This window comes from Protopterus annectens, chromosome 3.part1, assembly GCF_019279795.1.
Source record: "Protopterus annectens isolate FY-2018-M chromosome 3.part1, PAN1.0, whole genome shotgun sequence".
Classification (NCBI taxonomy): domain Eukaryota; kingdom Metazoa; phylum Chordata; order Ceratodontiformes; family Protopteridae; genus Protopterus; species Protopterus annectens.
Window position 1 is genome coordinate 539,987,588 of NC_056732.1, and position 12,379 is coordinate 539,999,966.

Genomic DNA, 12,379 nt, shown 5'->3' on the forward strand with positions numbered 1-12,379 from the left:
GTTCTGAATTTAATCTCTCTCTCTCTCTCTCTCTCTCTCTTTGATGGTTGGGTAAAAACTGGTGGGAATTAAAGTTGTATGCATTTTTCGGACTGAGTCAATTAATTGAAATCTAGTTGAATAAAACTGAGTCAGGAAAAGAGCACTTGTTGAAAGTTACCCCAAAGTCTAATGCTCTTGAAGTTTGTGATGTTAAGTAAGCGGATGCGTGAGGCAATGTTCCTTGTATAGAAGTGACTCTGTCCCCATGTAAAAAGCTTTTGGCAAGAGCTAAGAGGCAGCTAACTGAATTTGCTTTGTCTAATCAAGTTTCAGTGACACCAGACAGAAAAGCATAGTCATTAAGGCACACTAATAAATTCAGAATGTGTCATTAGCTGCTGGGATGAGGGTTCCAGCAGTAACTGTTAACATGCTTTGAACAGCTTCTGTCTGACTGCCAAACATAGTGAATTTAAAAATATGGCAAAAATGAAGGCCTGCTATGCCTGTATGAGTTTCAGGACTATGGCATTGTTTAACCAAAGAAAGCTGATAAAATGACACTCCATTCCACTGTGTAGAACATCACAGCAGCAAAAGTAATCTGCTAGTTATTAGCAGTTATGCAAAGGCCAAAGGTTTCACAAACTGCTGTCAACTTTCAGCTTCTACTGGGCAAAGATAGATAAATACCAAACAAAGGCGAGCTCTTTACATGGTAACCATTTGAAATGTCAGGATCCGCTAGACCGAGTCCCGAAATGCGGAAAATGAATGGCCAAAAGAACGGACTTAGATAAACCAAGTTCAAGATGCCATTTCTCAAAATATTCCCTTTTCTCTGAGGTATAGTGATCTCAAAGTTGGTGTATATAAGTTCAGTGGGTACAGGGGGAGGATTGCCCACCCTCAGCACACCTCGCACAAAAAGAAGTTTTAAGTTTTTCTTTTGTCTTGTCAACACAGTATTTTGAGTGTCGACATTTCAATATTAGCTATGTTAACATGGTTGCTTCATAACTGGAAAGTGAAAATAATAGGAATTTCTTTCCCTAGATTAATGTTAGTTGCATCAATAAAATATTAAACTGGTCTTTCGCCTTACACAGATCTTAGATCAGGACACGATATTGTCATTCATGTAAATGCATGTTAAGAAAAGACCTACAGGTTGTCATGTCACCTGACCTCCAGTGAGTATGTATATCAGTCTCTCTTGCTTGATGTTAATTATCCTGTGGTAGAGACAATAACACATCCATATAAGCTGTGTTAACTACAGACTACCCTGTGGAGATTTCTGTTTCATTTTGCACATATTTCAAATGTTTTAAGCATCACTTTAAATATACAAATAGCATTCAGAACTAAGCACAATGCAATGAAAAAATGCTACCACCTGTACTCACACTTGATCTCCATAAATGTCATCACAGTTTTGCAATGCACACTAAAATGACCATTTTAATTAATTGCTTGTCAAACTTGTTAAATTTACATGCAAAAGTAAAAAATATATATATAGATTAGGCAGTTGGCATTGAGGTTACGGTTGTGAGCTGTAGTTCCCATGGTGCAGGGTTTGATTTTCTCAGCCCCTGTTTGTCTACTATGAGACCTTGAGCAGATCACTTAACCAGACATTTTTTCCAGGTTGTTCCTGAAAGGCACTAGGTGTCTAGTGGGCCTTCCTGGTTAAAAACATTAGATTGTACTGCTCTCACTTTCTAAATATTACTCATTTACAAAAGCAAGAAAACTGATTAGGACAAAGAAAATCGCTCCTAAATCTAAACAACTAAATGAATTAATGTTATTTACACCTGTACTCAAACAAGCACAGTATTATGGCTTAATATTATCAAGTGATAGTGCTGGACTTGAGCTAGTAAAAATACAAAACTACTGGGAGTTAAAAATGGCCAACATTTAACATTCAGTAATCACACGCATCATCTAATTCCAATTACAACGGCAAACAAGACTTCGGAACGACAACCATTTTCTAATGGACCATGGACATAAGATCACAGTTCACAGATTTCTACTCCCAAGTCTCCTCTGTGCTTCATAAATGTTCACTAACTTAACACTGCTGTCAGCTAAACAAAACTGGATAAAATTTAAGAAAATTGCAAATTTTGTAAGAAACTACATCAGTATATTTCACCACTGTATTGGGCTAAAGTCCTTTAACTGTTTGGGACTACTCAGACTTTTAGCTTACCTCACCTTAATACTGCCCACATCATCCACTGTTGAGCAGAAGAATGCCCTGCTTCCAGACAATTATGTAAACAGTACACACACCACAGAGAGCTGTGTGCACTAAACCAGTAGGTATGCTTCATTCAAAAATATGAAATCATAACAGGGTCTGCTTCACTTCTGCGTGCCTAAAATCTAGAAAGTTTATGTAATCTTAAAGAGTTCTATGAAAAATATTGTTTTTATGTGAGTGTGTGTATGTGTGTGTGTGTGTGTGTGTGTGTGTGTGTGTGTGTGTGTGTGTGTGTGTGTGTGTTGTGCATTTCTGGAAATTAGATTTGTGCTAATACACCTCTACAAAATGGTACACTTCGTTGAACTAGGGGAATCATGTAGACATTTTCTTCCTGAGGTGTAATAATCTCATAGCAGATATTATTTACCTCAGATGAGGTGTAATAATCCCATAGCTGATATTATTTACCTCACAGGTACAAGATAGTAAACTATTACATGGAGAATGCAGAAGGCTATGACCCTCCTAGAAAAAAAAATATTTATTATCTATGCAAATGTGATGTCACACCGACTGCTTTAATCAAAAATGGCAATTGCGAACACTTCTGTTGTACTGCCACCCCAGACACTACAGATATGATGATAAACAAACTCCCTCAACAAGAAATCTCTGAAAATTTCAGCACATGAAGTCTAACCAGATGTAATGGTAAAGTAAACAAAGATGTATTATAAAGCAGAGTGTAATACTACCGTGACATTGGGATAAATCAGATGATGCATAAACAGCACAAAACAGGCTCACTAGCAATAGTCAGTGAAATTTTTCAGCAATGTAGACCTTAACTCCATGGCTAGAGAGTGAATACACATATGATTTATCTTCCATTAGTGTTTTATACTATGTTACTGTGTTTGTGGCACTCTGAGTAGTCATTACTAATTTTTATTATTATTATATATTATATATATATATATATATATATATATATATATATATATAAAATATAAAATATTATAATATTATTATTATATTATTATTTATTAACAAAGGCCCTTATGGAAGTAGACCTACTGATCTGGTTTTGCTTTATGTTGTTTTTCTTTTCCATCCCATGGTGCATTCCTGAATACTGACAGAATGGGCTTGCTTTGCTGTCTTATGCCAGATGTTGCATGCATTTACTCATATTTGCAAAATCAGACTTTACTGCTCATTTTGACAACCTTTGGACACTTTTTTCTCTTCAGTGGCACTCTTTACTTTGTGTTCTATGTTATGGTTTAAGCACAATGCAATGAGGAGCTCTTTTCTGTAAAATAGTGTTTAAATACGTTAAAATAGGACTCTCCTTCAAGTCTGTCACTTGCAGTTAGTGCATAACAGGTTTATTTACCTTCAAGCTACAAAGTTAAAGAGCTGTGATTATTAAAGCAAACCCCTACAGCTTGAATAGTTTCATAACCTTGGGGAGTATAAGATAACAAGAAAAAAGAAAATCATCTACAGAAACCGTATTATGTAAGCTTTTCCTTGGCAAGAAACCTTCCGATGTGATAGGCAAAATGATGCAAGATCAAAGGAAAGAAATTTTTAATGATCTGTATCCTGTGATTTCATTCAGCTCCAACATGGTGTACACTGAAAAAGCTGACTAGCATAAAAATTATATAGGAAGAAACTGTTAAGTCATGTTGGGGATCGTTCAGTAGGGAAAAAATATACTGTGGGGAAAGGAAATGTGTTCAGGATATAGACACACTTTTAAGATTACATCTATGTAATTGCTGCTGTTAGGTTAAGTTAACAGCAGAAAAAAAGTAAAAGTAGCTGGGAAGTTATGATGGTATATTTCATTAGAATTATTTGTATTTGGCAGTTTTCAAAAAGCTTTTTCAGTTTATTTTACTTCTTTTCTGGGAGCCAGGAAGTGATTAATAAAGTTTGGAGTCCAGCACTGAAAAGCTCTGGTCAGTGCTAGAAAGTGTATTACGAAAATTATAAAATCATATACATTTGAAGGGATTTGCCGAAGGTTGTACTGAGAGTAACAGACCAATAGCTTGTCTCTCAAAGATGCAAATGGATTAAATTTGAGCATCTTATAAAAATGGGAGTTCAGGAGTAGATCTAGTGTCTGCTGCCTTTTGGTAAGGAAGCATTTTGGCTTTTTTTTATTAAGACCACACTGTGGTGTTCTTTTCACAGGGCAGGAGTGATATAAGCCAACATACTACTTCAATATTATCTCTGGAGATGACTACTTTTTTTATAAAAGGCATCAGCAGTGTGTGGGGAGCAGTGCTTGGGAGGGGGGTTGCACTCAAGCTGTGCCAAGAAAACCCCATTTTCAACAGTTATTCTTAGTTCTGAAGTCAAAAGATGAAAACAATTTTGCTAATTTTAATGTTTGGTCCAGCCGTGTCTGCATATACTTGAATGACTTTGCAGTTTTGATGGGCAAGATCCTGTTCTAGAAGCTTTTTTTTGTTAATTGCAGGGATCTGATATATAAATAACCATGTCTCCTGTATATAAGATAACTGAAAGAGTGGAAAGTTCAGATGTGATGTGAACTTAACGCATCACATGCAAATGTATAAAGTGTTTTTGCACAGGGCAAGCTCAAAGCATATCCCCATGTGGGATTTGCCCCTTATATCCCCATAAATAAATACAGATATTCTAAATCATGCCTTCTCTTGAACTGTTTACAATCTTGGACTTGAAATACACAATTGGGGGGTATAGGTATTATCTGGCAAGGGACTGTTGGAAGTATGCCACCTCCCTACTAAAACACTATTTATTTTCATTTGGTGTATTAAGTTCATGATTTATTTTTGCCTTCATGTGTACATTCTTGTATTAATTTAGAATGTTACATTGTATTCTTTATTAGGTTCAGGGTTTTTTTTAATGTCACGTATATATTTCTGTAATAATTTAGGATGTTACCTTTTTCTCTTTTGTTGGTTCAGGATTTTTCTTTGAAACTTTACATTTTATTCAGTATGCTATTACTAAGTGTCTTTAATAGTTTATTGTATATATTGAAACCTCAATGCCTTTAGTACAGTTTAGAACACCAGTACAGGTGCAAGTGTAACATTGTCAGGAAGGATCAGCTCAGAACAAGAAAACCACAACTGAAACAAACAGCTACATCATAATTCTAAAATACATGGTCTAACATATTTTCCTGAGGTTCAGGAGAAATTATGGTCAATTAAAATGTGTCTTGATTGTAAGAATACCAACAGGATAGATTGCTTGTTTATTAGCCAACTTGCTGCTTTGATCATAACTAAATCTTGTAATAGCCATGTGATTTTTACATGTTGTGAATACATGCTTCGATGATTTGCCCCACAGCCCACCACTAGAGGTTGAATATGTTAGTAGCTGGAGCCATGGAGGATTATAAGGTTTGAAAAAATTTAGACATGCTAACAGTTTGTCAATGGCAGTGATGTTGATAACCAATGCTTTGGTGGCAGCCTGGTCAGAGAAGATTTAATATTATTATCATCTTTGATGTTGAAAGCAATGGTTTCATTATCAAATAAAGGTGATCCAGGAGATGAGTCAGAGATATCATGGTCAGATGTAATGGACAAAGCATTCGGTGAAGAGACTGATCAGGATGGAAAAGAAAGGACTCGGGAGATGAACACACTAAATGAGGTGACTGATAAAGTTTCAAGAAAGCTGTATGCTATTGCAGTAGGAAAAATGAAATGTACTTTAAAGGTTGCTAATACTGTTAAAAAGAAAAGTAGGCTTACTGTAAGAATAAAAAAAGAAGGAAGAGTTTATAGATAAATACTTGATTTGGGAGAATATAGTGCTGCCACTAGGGTTTGCAACAAATGGCATTAGTTCACTTATTCATTTAAGAAAATAATGCTTTTGTGATTTGACTTTTGAGACTGAAGAACAAATGGACAACTTTTTTGTTTTTTTGTGAAACTAAGAAGGATCATTTTCTATGGAATGACTTTATTTTTTTCTGGACAAGGGAATCATTTAAAGAAGAAGGTGCATGTGCAATTTCAGATTGATGAAGTTGAGTTATAAGACTTAAAATGTTATTTTCCTATCAATGTGTCATTCAGTTTATGATAATATAAAAGTACAAAAAAAAACAAATGGGGTATCTGGAATGGAGGGTGAGAGTTGGATATAATTCTGAGATATGAAAAGGATGTTGTAAAACATTTACCAAGTGTTATTCATGTTGCTGGCAATAGGAGAACCATTACTATATAGGGTCTAGCTGAAAGTATGTTATTTTTGTGGTAATGTTAATTATCTTATAAATGTGTCTGAAGATTAGAGTAATCTATGTGGAGAAAAAGAACATACGAAGAATATGTGTAAGAAGGACTGGAGAACTTGAAAGCAGAATAGATACTTTTGGTGTGAATGCAAGAAGGGCAAAAAACTATAACATCAAGAGAGTGCTGTATGTTATAACAAACATGAAATAGAAGTGAAAAGGTATAAAAAGGTTATAAAAGAAGGCAATAAATGTGATAGTGAAGAAAGAGTAGATAAAAATAATAAGTTGAGAAGACCAAAGTAATATTAATGAGGATGTTGAAAATTAAAGAGAAACAGAGAGTAAACAATGAGATGGTGATGGGATTATAAAGGCAATCAGGAAAAGAAATTCAACAGGGGCTAGGATAAGTGTGAGGAAGGAAAAGTTTAAAAATATATCGCCAACAATTAAAAAGAAAAGAAAGCCATAATGTTAGATTTGTATCGATTAAAGTAAATAGTTGGATTAATAAAGTAAGAAGAATTTCTATTTTGCAATGGTGCAAAAAATGTGATGCCAAAGTAATTTGTACAGTACAAGCTTATTTCAGAAGACAGTAGAATGCAGATGGCGATATTGTGGGAAATTACAATTGTATGTAATTTAGGATGCGAGCGATGTTCAGGTGTGGAGTCTTTATTTGGAAAGGATATTTAAATATTAGATTTTTGCATTACTAATTTTGGGAGAGCAACAGCTGTAGATATGAGGAGAGGTAAGAATGTATTTAGAGTGACAGGGTTTTATGCTTATACTTCAGAAAAGGAAAGGGAATAATTATTTGAGTTACTGAAACCATGTGTTATAGCAAATATGAAAATAATTTTGATGGGGATTTTAACTTCGGGTTAAGAAAGTGCAGTAAGAAGGAAAGAGTAGGTGTTAAGAGGTTAAAAGAAGTTATGAGATGTGGAAGGCTAAAATGTGGAATAATTATGGGTGGACAAACAAAACAGGGAAATGATATACTGAGCTTGATTACGTTTTATATCTAATTCATTAAGTGAGATAAAAGTGATAAGGTTAGTAAGGTATTTTTCTAATCATAGCAGTATTTGGATAAAATGTGAAGAAAGTAACAATGTAAGGAAACGACTAATGATGAGATTTTTTAAAGATTAATGATGTGGTGTTAGAACGTGAGGTGGATCAGGTTGGAGTGATCATGTGGCAATGAGGGATTTTTATCTTTCTTTGTCTGAATACGAGGCAGTATTTAAAGAACAATATCGAAGGCTATTACCGGAATTAGAAATGAAAAAAGAACAGAAGATAAAGCTGTTTATAAATACAAATTCAATGAAATAATGAATACTATAGAGAATAATTCTGTGAGTTTTTCAGGTATGAAAGAGAGATTTTTTTTTAAATAATTGAAGGTTTGTTGTATAAGCAGAGTTGTTTTTGAGAAAATGAGGTAAAGATTTGGTATTATAAGTGGAATAAAAGATGTGGAAGGGAATATTGTATGTAATCAGAAAGATGTATTGTTGAATGTGGAACAGTAGGTCAGAAGTATATATGAGAAAGGACATGGTTGTGAAGACATTAGTCTTGGATTAAATAATATTTTGGATGATGCTATTAATAGTTTAATGACAGAAGTTACTTTGGATGAGATGAATAGGGTATTGGATAAAGTTAATGTGGGATCAAGTTTGGATAGTATGTGGTATGAAGTATATCAAAGATTAAAGCTAAAACAGAAAAAAAAATGTTAGTATATGTTTTAATGAGTGGTTGTGGGGGGTATTAACTAAAGATATTTGTGAAAGTATAAAATTTATATGGAAAAATGAAAAAAGAAAGATATTAAAACTGGATGCCAATAACATTAAATAATGCAGATCATATGATGTTTATGGAAATATTGCAGTTTAGGTTTGGTGAGGTAATGCATGAAGTTTTGTTGGATGCGATTTTTGTATTAAGGGGAAATGCAGTCAGGATTTGTTAGTATTTGTGAGAAAGGTGGCAGAGGATATTTTGTATAAAAGTAAAGATATTAAATTATTAGTGGATGATGTAAGAAAAATGTATGATTGTGTAGATAATGCAATGTATATTTTATTTTAGGGATATAGACAATGGGCAAGAGAAGTTTGACATGTATTAGAGAAATCTGTCAAATGAACCAAGGTATTGGGAGCAAATAACTAAAGAGGGAAAGCTGATAGAATGGGAAGATGCCAAGAATTTATTTGGACTGCAGTTTAGATATTGCCTTCAATAAAGATTGATATCAGAGTATAGGCAAAAAGAAAGAAAGAAATAGGGGGACCTAAATGAAAGACCAGCACTGATAGAGTTTTTAATAGAATCTAGAACATAAGCTGCCATTAAAAAAGGAATAATTATAGAACATATAACATACTGAATGATAACTAAAAGAATCAATCAGAGGAAGTTAGAAAGGACTGGGAAGAGAGACTGGATAAGCAATTCACAAAGAAACAATGGAAGGATATATGTATGTCTCTCAAATATGCAACAAAATCTAGAAGATTTAGGATTTTTGCTTGGGAATGTTTACACAGATATTTTTATACCCTAATCAGACTCCAGATCATTTTTCCTCAGGTAGAGAGCAAATGTTAGAGGTGTGACAGGGAAGAAAGAAGTGAATGGGAACATATTTCTTGGGAGTGCAATGAGTTGGTGAAGTTTAAGGATCCCCTGCAGGATGCACTGTTGGAGATGCAGGGTACACATATTGGTGTGACGTGGGAGATGATTTTAATTAGCTATGGTACAGAATTGGAATTGTCTAGACATCATAAGTCATTGCTGTCTCTAATTATGGTGACTACCAAAAAAGCAATTACTAAAAAACAGAAAACAGAATCTAAACCAAGTATATTAAAATAAGTGAATATAGTAACAGAGATAAAACAACTTGAATTGACATATTTAGAAAAGATAGGTGCAAACTACATAGGAAAAATGGCAACTGCGGGAACAATACATACAGGGCAGGAATGAGGTTTAAAAGAAGGCAGGACTTAGATGAGTTATGTAATGTTTGACTGAAAACAACTGGGTAGATTATAGTGATGTATAATGTTTGCAACTGGGAGTGTCTCAGTATGATTTGTGATATAAAATGGTTGCATCTAGGATTCTGTTGGTGTGGTTTATTTATATTTATATGTATGATTGCTTATATCATAAGTGATGGTTTAAAAAGATGTTTCTTGTTTAAAAAAGGGGCAATAATTGAATAATCTATGTAATGTTGCTTAGATTTTATGATATATAGCAATATATGTGAAGTATAATGTTTGGTAATTTTATTTTGTTAATACAGTTAGATTACTTTTATATGAATGTAAATGTGCCTATGTCACAAGTGATAATTTAATAAAGGTGTTTAAAAAAGGGTACAACATGAAAGGTAATACTTTGAAAGTGGTACAATCTATGTATAATAAAGCTGAGCTTAGGATTTTGGCAAATGGATGGATAGGTTCTGAATTATATATATATATATATATATATATATATATATATATATATATATATATATATATATATATATGAATTTGAGACAAGGTTGTCCAAAGAATGAGATTTGGTTTTATTTATGAATGCAGTGGGTTTAAAAATGTATGAGAATATATCAGAAGGAAGATATATGGTGAATAGCAATCAAACAAGCTAAAACACCATGACCAACTGAGAAAAAAGATAAAATGACATGCAACGAGGAACTCAGCAAAGAAATGTAATATAGTGTAAGCACTTTCATTCAATAATAATATTTGAACTTCTTCAGGCAAATAACAATACCAAACATCTGAATTTAAATATCCCTCCATCAAAGTCACATGGCAAGCATTAGTGACGTGATATCAACACCCCTGCCACACTTTAAATGAAGAGTACAATACAAAAAACATTATTATCTATCCAAACTTTTCAGTTTTAGTACACAATAAACTAAACACAAATTGTTGAGGCCGGGAAAATTATAAGCATTAAACCAGACTTGCCATATAAGTTCTAAATTAAGAAAAATTGAAGAGACTGCCTGTATTATGAAAAGGGGTTGGTTACCCATGGCCCCCATCATCACGAGGATGGAATGCCAATGATAATTTGGGAGGTGTGGAATGGGTCAGCAGTGAGAGAGGTAAACACTTCCAATTCATCAGGGTTCGCTAATAACAGCAATAGTAATCCGATGAATCAATCTGCTGGTTCTGCTTTGAGGCGTAGTAAACACCTAAAGGAACAATCTAACCAATCACAGCAGAATACTGACAGAAGTTTTAATGTCCAATCAAATAATCAAAATTTTCACACCCCCATGACACTGAATATGGGAGTAGGGTTAGAAATGGGTTAAGATAAGAGTTATGGGTTACGTAAAGTAGGAGAGATAGAAGGTATTATGTTTAAAGTTGAGGAGGTACATTTGTTAGATGTTGAATTCAGACAGAAAGAAATAAAGAGGTTATTTATGAACAATGGAGTGGTATTGCTGAGAAAATTAATCATTAGGTAGATTATGGAAAGGTTTTAGGATGTCATATAAAAAAAAGTTTTATCTGATTAATTCAGTTACACTAGGTAAAATAGGGTACATAACTAAGGTGTATATGATTCCAGGTGTTTTTTGAGGGGTAGTCAGCTGAATCCTGTGAAGAGGGAGATTTTGTATATGGGAAGTAAAGAAGGTGATTTAGGTTTAATTAACCCAATGGTGTATGCAGTATCCATGAATTTGTATAAGATGTTAGCTGAGAAAGAAAAGAATAGGGATTTAGTGCATTTGATTCTTTGTAAAAAAATATGGAGAATGGTGTGAAAAGGAAACTAGACTAAAAAAAGAAAAAAGTTCTAAAAGTGAAGAAATTCAGGAATATAAAAATAAAAGAAAGTTATGTGGACTGGGAAATAAAAATATAGAAATTTCTAGGAAGTTTGACATAATGACATTATGAAAAGATATTATGGAATTTAATTCTTAGGGATCATTATGTGAGAATGTTATTAAAGTTGGGAAAGAAAGAAAAAATAGTTTTTGTAAGGTATGAGTGTCAAGATACTTTGTGGATATTAGGTATAAATAGGCTACCTGTAAAGGGTACTATGTTAAATAAAATAATGTCACAATGATTATGCTTGTTTTGTGAAAGATAGAAACTATAGAACATTTTTTAGAGTGTGAAAGAGTAAAGAATTATGGAAAAAGTTTTTTGAAGGTTTTACTTTGGGACATATAAGAAAAATTGGAATATGCAAATATGAATATGACTTTATATGGGTACTATAGGAATAAAGACAAAATGTGATTAATAAGATGGTAAAGTGTTATTCAAAGTTATTTGGAATATTTGGGAGGATAGATTAAAATATGTTTTATTTAATAAAAAGTGGAATCTAGCTGAAACATTAATAAACATTAGGTTATGTTTATGCCAAAAAGCATAGAGGGATACGGTTTAAATTGTTTTATTATTTAATATAAACAGTGCAAAATAAAGGTTCTCTACTCCTTTCATTATGTGCTTTGGGATGTTTCACATCTACCTGAGCTACCATCAACTCAGGCAGATGGAGCCCCTGCATAATGTCTCATCTGAAGGATGACACTGTGATGACCCACCACTGGACCAGTAATCAAGGACCCTCAATCCTCACCACTGGCAACAGTGGGGGATGTGCACTGGGAGGATGGCAGGTACACACACAGTATTTCCAAGTGTAGTTCTCTGCATCAAGTGCAATTTCCTATAACAGCACACAGAGACCACAGTCAGTCTGGTGCCAATTTCTCCCTCTTTCTCCAGATCCCCAATAAGACTCCTCACTGGCACAGCTGTAGAGATGAGATCTCA

At 33.7% G+C, this 12,379-nt stretch overlaps 1 protein-coding gene across 4 annotated transcripts in view; it reads right to left on the reverse strand.

The window, feature by feature from the left end:
- Positions 1–12,379, reverse strand: part of LOC122798203 (sodium channel protein type 4 subunit alpha-like) — a 2,607,519-nt gene that overhangs the window by 2,035,624 nt on the left and 559,516 nt on the right. The window lies entirely within an intron of this gene.